Here is a 9,412-nt window from a genome sequence, read left to right as displayed (position 1 = left end):
TATATATATATATATATTCGGTAATGTTATGGTGTAATAAAAATAATTAAATAATTAAATAACTGTTTATGGTTTTAAAAAAAAATTCAATTGTATTTATTCCTTTTATGACAATGCTGAATTTTCAGCAACCATTAATGCAGTGTCACATAATCCTTCAAAAATCATTCTAATATGCTAATTTGGTTCTCAAGAAACACTATTATTTATGTTTATTACAGGTGTGCTGCTTAATAATGGTAGGGATGCATGATATTGGAATTTTGCCAATATACAATATTTTCCAACTTATTTTAGACAACTGCTAATACCAATATATTTTTCCTTTTGAAACAACACCAACTCTCCTGTGCAGAGATTCTAAACAAATTAATTTAAATTTTGGTTTTGGTTTGAGCAAAATGACCTAGGCTACTTGATTGGATTAAATAAACATTAATAAAATTATATATTTTTTGTGTATACTATGTATTATTTATTATTGTATACTAATGATAGTATTTTTAAAGCTTATGGTCGTGAATAATGAATACCAAAGAATACATTGAAGGAGTCAAGACAGAATCAGGTGGCTTATTGATTTCAATTTTTTTTTAAATTATATTTCTTAGTGTTACCTGTGTAGCTACAGGCCTACGCAAAGGCCATATATAGATTTAATTTTAAAGTGCCCCTATTATGCCATTTTCAATATTGCCTTTGTTTTTCTTGGTGGAAGCTTTGCGATTGTTAAGCTTATAAAATATTAAAACTCGATTCAAAATGATGTACAATTTACTTATGTCATCCTGGTATCGTGGACTAGCGCTTGTTTTAAACAAATGCAGCTGCTGCCATTTTGCTACGAATCTTTTGGATGCTTTAAAGGGGGGGGTGAAATGCTCGTTTTCACTCAATATCCTGTTAATCTTGAGTACCTATAGAGTAGTACTGCATCCTTCATAACTCCAAAAAGTATTTAGTTTTATTATATTCATAAGAGAAAGATAGTCTGTACCGATTTTTCCCGGAAAAACACGAGCGTGACGTGTGGGCGGAGCTAAAGAATCACAAGCGCGAGTAGGCTTTTGCGTTGAGAGCGTTTGGAAGCTGTGACTTTACCGTGAGGAAAAAAACATCATCCAAAACAAACCATGGCTAACAGTCAGATTCAGCCATATATTTATGATCCAGAATCAGATCCAGAGGCTGAAACTGAACGAGAGCAGCAGCAGCAACGACTCGCTTCGAGCGGGGCTCGAACCCGGGTCTCCGATGGGAGGCGGACGCACTAACAAGGAGGCAGAGATATTTTAAGCAGTTTTACTCACCGCCTGGGGTTCCAACACACAATCGTGACCCTTTTTCGTTGGTATTGCATCATCCTTAAGAAATAAACGATACGCAAATCCGTCGTCAAACTGGGCTTTGTTTGTAAAACAAGCATTTTAGAAATGCAGGGAACAAACACAAACACTTGCACAACTCCGCTGATGCTCTGTAAAAATAAACTCCATCCACTGGTCCCTTAATGCTGTTTTTTTTTTTGGTAATCTGTGCAGGGTTGTCTTGCCCTGGCAACCAAAAACACACTTCTTTTGTGACTTTTCGCCACGCTCTCGCTCTGATCAGTGAATCGCTCTGATCAGTGAAATATCTGTGCTCAGCCTCGCTATACGGGAGCGCGCGCTCTTCCGGCAGAAGTGCCCTAGGACCCATATAAGGAAATTCCGCTCCATCTAACGTCACACAGAGCCATACTCGAAAAAAAACTTTCCGAAACTTGTGACAAACCGGAAGGAGTATTTTTGGAACAGAAATACTCCTTCAAACGTACAACTTAATTTTTGAAACTTTGTCCATGTTTAGCATGGGAATCCAACTCTTTAACAGTGTAAAAAACTCAGTATGCATGAAATAGCAAATATTTCAACTCAAATCAATATTTTGTGTCTAATTTTCTGCTTATGTGGCAAGTAGCCATGTGATTAGTAGGGATGGGTATCGTTAAGGTTTTAACGGTATTACTACTCTTACCGATACTGCTTAACGGTTCGGTACTTTAACGGTATTCTTATCGATACTTTGTGTTGCGTTAGGCAGTCGAAAACTTTGCATTTCTTTGTCTGCACATAATGCACTTTTGAAAGATTCTTTGACAGATTGCTTGTGTTTCAGCCCTTACATGCAAAAATTTTGTTGCACTTATGACAACGAGCGTTGTTTGCATCAACTCTAGTGAAGTATAACCACACTTTGGAATGTTTAGCTGTCTCCGCCATCATCACTCTTTGTATTAAGCAGGAGTTTTCATACTGTAAGGGGCCGTTCACATATCGCGTCTAAAAACGCGTGGAAAACGCTACGAAGCTTTCTGATACCCCCCCCCCCCCCCCCCAAAAAAAAATCCTTCGGGCACTTGCGCTCCTGAGGAGTCTGCCGTTGCTAAGCAACCATGACCTGCTCTCTCCTTGAAGATGCGGAAATTTCAGCAATGGATAAATGGATTTGCAGCACTAAAAACTGCTTACAGTAGCACCGCTACTAAATTAATATCAGCTATCAGCTGTTTCTTCATCTTGGCTGAGCTTTCAACGTTGTTACGGAAAAGATGAGGAAGTTACATGACCTGCGGTGCGCTTGCGGGATTCTGAAAAGAAAAAATGAAACAAAAAAACGAGCTTGTCGCACCGCGTGCGCGTCGCTTCCATTATGAGTGCGCATAGCGCGCCTACATTTGAAATAACGAACTTGAGTGATATGTGAATGCCCCTTATGCGTGTGTGTGCGCCGCGCTCGTTCTTGTTATGTGTGTGTGTGACTGACAGACAGCCTCCGCGGTGCGCATAACTGATCTCGCAGATCTCACAGACAAACGTCTGAATATGATCACACATTACAAATGTTTACTAAGATAAAATGTGCACCATAACATTATTAAGCAAATCTCTTTGCCATCCTCACTCTTTATTATTAAGTGGGAGTTTTCGTACTGTGTGCGTGCGCTGCGCTCGTTGTGATGTGTGTGTGTGTGTGTGTGACTGACAGAAAGCCTCCGCGGCGCGCATTACAGATCTCGCAGATCTCACAGACAAACAACTTAATATGATCGCACATTAGAAATATTTGGTGAGATAAAATGTGCACAATAACATTATTAAGAAAAAATCCATAGTAGGCCTACATTAATTTTTTTCCCCCTCCAGTAACGAAAGCAGCACCGATACCGTCAGATCTTACTGATACTACGGTCTTTCATAATTTAGCCCCGGGGCCATTTTAATACCGGGTTTCGGTACCCATCCCTAGTGATAAGTGGGATAATGTACATCCAGCCGGTTGTTCTCGCAGAATAAACAGGGGGGCAGGGCTTCATATTTTATTGAAGCATCCCTGGGCGCAACCATTGGTTAACTGACCCCCACCTGCTGTTAGCATTCTATTGACTCCCATTCAATTTGGCGTCACTTTGACAGCAAATAACTTTACATCTGAGGTGTTTAAAGACTCCATTTGTCCATTAATTATTTCTAAAGAAACACGAAAACGTATAAAAGGCCCAATTATCTTGTATCTTACGTTGTGGCCCCGTAGAAGCAGTTTTTGTAAAAAATAGGCTAATGATTGTGTCATAACCTGCGACTCTCTGTCGCACAGTAGGAGGCATGAAGTCAAGGGAGAAGCCCATAGAGGGTCCATAAAAGACACGGGACAAAATTATTCAACAACGTCTGCAAGATTTGGTGGGTGATTCAAATTTACCTTGGCACAGCTATAAGAAGACTTACAATTGTCAGACAGGTTGCTCACGTGACATCTACGTCATCAAGCTCAGCAGTACGCTCGACCCCAGGAAGTGCGTGCTTCTAATTGACTTCACTTGTCTCCGTTGAATGCAATGGGGTCGCTGTGTCCATTTCTTTTACTGTCTACTGTCGACCGGAAGTTGAAGTCGGCCGCGTGCCGCCATCTTGTAGCAGAACTTTACTTGCGTTAGCATTCCCATTGACTCCCATTCATTTTGGCGTCACTTTGACAGCGAATAACTTTACATCTGAGGCGTTTAAAGACCCCGTTTGTCTATTATTTATTTCTAAAGATACACGACAATGTATAAAGGGCTCCATTACCTTATATGTTACATTATGGCCCCGTAGAAACAGTTTTTGTAAAAAATAGGCTAACGATTGCGTCATAACCACTTGTCTCTCTGTCACATTACCGTACAGACAGGAGGAGAAGCTCGCAGGCAATTAACTTAATATGGCATACTGGCGTTACATTTTAAAATACTATACAAAATAATTAATCAGAATACTTACTCCTGCTCACTCACACCAAAGAACTCCCCACTCAAGCTCGCCGTCTCTGCAAGATTAACGATGGCAGTTTGCACGCACAGCTACTAGAAGAGTTACATCTGTCAGACAGGTTGCTGATGTCATTAAGCTTAGTTTGAGTCTGCGCGTCAGAAACGTAAGTGCTAAAAAACGCTAAAAATGGGCTTCACTTGTCTCAATTGAGTTCCAATGGGGTCGCTGTGTCCATTTCTTTTACTGTCTATGGTCCAAATTCACAAACACCGACTTCCGGGTTTTGCGGTCATTGGAGGACCCCTCCTCCTTCAACCGGGTAGGAAGGATCCTAAGGAGGATGCAGACCCTGAATTTGGACACAGCCTATAAGAATAAACCCTGACAGGATGATCAGGACCCCGATGAAAAGCGGAGGGGTCCTGTATATGCCTGAAGGCTGTATGTACATTATCCCTTACATACACTACTATGTACTCAACCATGTAGTGTATGAATTATAAAAGGTTATTTTGTCATTTATAATCGGAGTCTGATAGCACCTCCCCCTTCATTACGTAATTACAGCTGCAACAGTTGAGTGTCCAACAGTACACACTTCATTTTTTTCTGGTTATTTAAGTGCATCACCCAGGTGTTTAAAGTGCACTTTTTCTTTTTGGAATATATATATATATATATATAGTGCTTAAGTAGGCGATTTGGGACGCACCTTTCTTCTCCCAAAAGAAAGAATCGACACTGAAATGAGTCATTAGTAATTCGAATAGAGCATCACAGTCCCGCCAACAGCTGGTGCCGAAAGTAAAAATTCAATGCAATTTCTGCATTGACATTTGGAAAATAAGCCATAAAAACGTAACCATACATGGTAGACTTAAAAACAGCTACAGCTGTACTAAGCGATAGTATATGCTCATATAAACGTAAAAGGATCATGGGGCACTAACCTTGTTTTTATATAAATGCCTTTTATTCGCGATGTCTTGACTAAGTACTTCATTACCCACAATCCTGAACAATCCCACAATGTTGCTTCTGATTGGTGGAGCCATAGACAGTAGAGGTGTGCGATACCGCTAGATTTGGTATCGATCCGATACCAAGTAAATACAGGGCCAGTATCGCCGATACCGATACCAATATCGATACTTTTTAATAATTAAGGTGGATGCGTCTTCAACCTAAATCTAAATGAATTTTCATGACTTTTAATTTGTTTTTGTGATTTGCATTTTGGGTTATTAATCAGTACTACGAAAGCTTTTGTTCAGAAACAACTTTTGGTTACTTCTGATTTATTTAAATAAACAAAGTTACAAAATGATTACTTCACAAATATAAAAAATGTAAAAACAAATTCTCTTTTCAAGTAGCATGTTAATAAAAAATGTTTCTCCTCTTGTGCACTTCTTTTCAGGATTGTTTTCTTAAAGTCACAACGTTTTACTTCACAATGTAAAACAAATTCTCCTTATACAAAATTCCTGAAGCCGACATCTTCCACTATGGAAAGAGGCTGCAGGTCCTTCACAATCATTTCTGATAGGCGCCTTGTAATATCCACTGCTCTTGGAGGATCAGTTATTGATAAAATAATAAAAAATAATTAATTCTGGTGCACATCTAGGTGAAGTTTAAATATAGAAACTAGTATCCCTTTCACAGGTAACACAAAAAGGGTAGATCGGCCTGAAAATACAGCCATACAACGCTCTTCTTTCTCTCCGCCTCTGACTGACTGCTGTTAGAAATGCGCGGCTGAGCGGTGCGCGCGCCTGACTGCTGGTGGTAGCGCTAGTGGTGAGTCACGTGACGGTACAACACAGGAGAGGGGGCGGAGAGCAGTGTCGAGCACGAGCAGCACTCTTAGAGCTTGCTCTCAGTGTTGCCAGATTGGGCGGGCTCCCGCCCAATTGGGCTCCTTTTGGTCACGTCCTACCGGAAAAAAATGCATTGGGCGGGTCTTTAAAATTTGGGCTGGTTTTTGATACAACAGGCGGGTTTTTATTTTTGACTATAAACAGTATTCTTTATTTTTTTTTAATGAAAACTAACTATAAAATAAATTATATAGCTAATGTAGGATGATGTTTAAATTAGGTATGGTTCAGCTTAGCCAATAAGGTTCAGGGGAATCCTGTCCAATCAGACTTCAAGCTTGATTGGCGGGTTGTTGTAGGCTAATTCGTTATATAGTCAAAACTGCATTATCATCATCAGTGATCATCATTCATCATCATCATCATGCCAAAGTGTGGTAAATATAAAAAGTCCTACAGAAAGGAATGGGAGAGCGACCAGTCTTTAAAAACATGGATTACACCTGTGGTAGGCGATGATACAAAGGCATTTTGTAAATACTGTCAATCAGAAATCAGAGCACAGTTAAATGATTTGAAAGAGCATGCTCTTTGGCACAAGTGTTTCAAGGAATTGGCACAAGGCTTCTTGTTCTGCCTGTTTCCAATGCCCATGTTGAGCGGGCATTTTCCCTTGTCTCGCTTTTAAAAGATGACACTATGAATCGCATGGGACTACATTTACTCTCCAGCATCATGGATGTGCGCACTGGCCTGATCAGAATGGGTTTACCTCGGCAACATTCAAACCTCCCAGGCAGTTGCTGGAGAGATTTGACTTAATCTATTAATCAAACTGGTTGTGACTGTACAAAGTAGGTCCTATCTTTAAATAGTTCTAGAATTGTTCTATAATAAAGACGTTTTCATCAGTTTCATCAATTATCTACGTTAACTTCATATTAAAAGGTAAGCGTGTTTATGCTATTAGCCTACAGTTTTATTTTGATGTACAATTCTGATGTTTGATCGTTTCTGAAACGTAATAGCTGATGATGATTCAGTGTATCATTCAGTCATTATTTTATTTAAAATTAAAAGAAGGAAAACGAGAATTCATGTTGATTGCCCAGTGGTCTATAAGTTAAATAATAATAATAATTTAATATTAATTAATAATGATAATATAAAAAAAAAAAATAGTTGGTAATTAAGCACAAATTTGTAAGTAATCTACTAATACAAAAATAAAAGTATAATGAAATGATTTGAGAATTGGCCTATTAGAAGAGAACTGTAGTTCTGACAATAGTAGCACAAGAACAATAAAAAATGATGTAGACCTTGTGTTTTATTAAAATTATCATATATATATATATATATATATATATATATATATATATATATATATATATATATATATATATATATAAATAAAAAAAGATGCACTGGATATACTTGGGGCGAGCCTTGTGCTCTCCAATGTGCGATTTGTTAGTCTGGTTGTTTAATAAGAAAAAAAATGGTGTGTTTTATTCTATAACACTTTTAATAACAGTATGTATTTTGGGCTGGTATTTTTTTTAATGGGCGGGTTTTAAGCTGTAGTTGGGCTGGAAATATTTAGTCCAATCTGGCAACACTGCTTGCTCTGCTCTGTGACAGCAGCAGCATTTTGACAAACACGGCCAGGTGGCAAAACGAGAGAAACTGAAACTTAAGTATCGATATTTTCCCGTTGGTATCGATCAATACCGATACCAACGTTGGTATCGATATTATCGATATTAGTATCGATCTGCCCACCTCTAATAGACAGTAGGTGGAGCTCCTGTAACCGTCTGGTTAAACCCCGTGAAGGTCCGTGAAGACTGAAGATTAATAAAAAATTTAAATAAAACAAAAACCTGTGTTGCGTTTTTGCACGGTAGACTTATCAGTGCAATCATGATCTCCATGGTTGCCTTGAGAGTTTTGCAGAGAGGTTGGTAACTTAGCTAGGCTACTGTAGCCTTCATTGTATGAGTCATATCAAGCATTTTATAATGCCACCGTCAAAACAATATTTAGCCTAGGCATACCTTTTTGTGCCTTTAACTGCACATTTGTGTAATGGCAACGACATGTGTTGACGACGGAGCGGTGATTGCAGTCAGGTACAAAGCACTGCACCATGTTGCTGACCTTATTGTTAACCACTTTCACACACGCACACAATATATAAAATACACGATGATAAATATAAAAATCAATACACAATACCTATATAAAACACTATTTATTTACACGATTGTAAATTCACTATATAAAATAAAATTCACTGGAGGAAAAAGTTCGCGCGAGCGGCCGTTATCAGATTTGGAAGTCACTGAAAAGGCTCGTTGCCTCGTTCGCGGCTGTGGGCTTCAGTCGAATTCAATGGGGCGCAGTGGTTTATGGGATGAGTAGTTCCTGCGCTCGAAATGAAAACATGTACACAGTCTTGTACCTTTGACTTTTTTTGGATTTTCTCTTAATTTTTTCACTCGAAATGATATGTTATATGCTTATGAGTTCAGTCGTAGCTGGTTATCCTCACACATGCTCTAAAACTCTTTAGATACGGATTTTTCCGAAAGTCAATGGGAGAAATTAATGGGAAATTTACTTCCGGCACCAGAGCTCTCTCGGGCTGTGGGCGGGACTGTGATGCTCTATAGAGTTTTAGAGCGCATGTGTGAGGATAACCAGCTACGGAACCGAAGTATTCACAAAACCCTTGCTGTTGAAAGATGGATGAGTATTCTGTTTATTTGTACCACGTGCTCCACTGAAACACCTTTCAGGATGAGCGTTACCAGGTTTTCGCAAATAAAACCCACCTAATTGCTACTCAAAACTAGCCTAAAACTAGCCCAATCGCTTTTCGAGGGTCTTACCGGTAAAAAAAAAAAAAAAAAAAAAAAAAAAAAAACATTCTGGGGGGTGAACAAACGTTTTTTAGCGGGGTTCCTCCAGTAAAATCCCTATTCCTGTGGCAAAATATCATGTTATTGGGGTCACTTCAACCCGCTGACATGAAAAACAACCCGAGGCAAAAGTGAAAATTGCACAACAGATTGTCAGGACATCTGACGAATCAGAGCAGAGCAGGTTCACGGAAAGGAGGGACAGAATCTTTGAACTGCTTTGAACGAATCATGTGAGAATTGCTGGAAAGTTAGTTGATATTAAACCTTGTATGCATGTAATCCTATTATAGGAGACTCCCGAAACCACATTATACCGATTTTTTTTTTAATAATGTAGCACTTCAATAGAGCTTCTTTCTTATAAACA

This window comes from Carassius auratus, chromosome 32 (assembly GCF_003368295.1).
Source record: "Carassius auratus strain Wakin chromosome 32, ASM336829v1, whole genome shotgun sequence".
NCBI classification, from domain to species: domain Eukaryota; kingdom Metazoa; phylum Chordata; class Actinopteri; order Cypriniformes; family Cyprinidae; genus Carassius; species Carassius auratus.
This window is presented reverse-complemented; position numbering follows the sequence as displayed.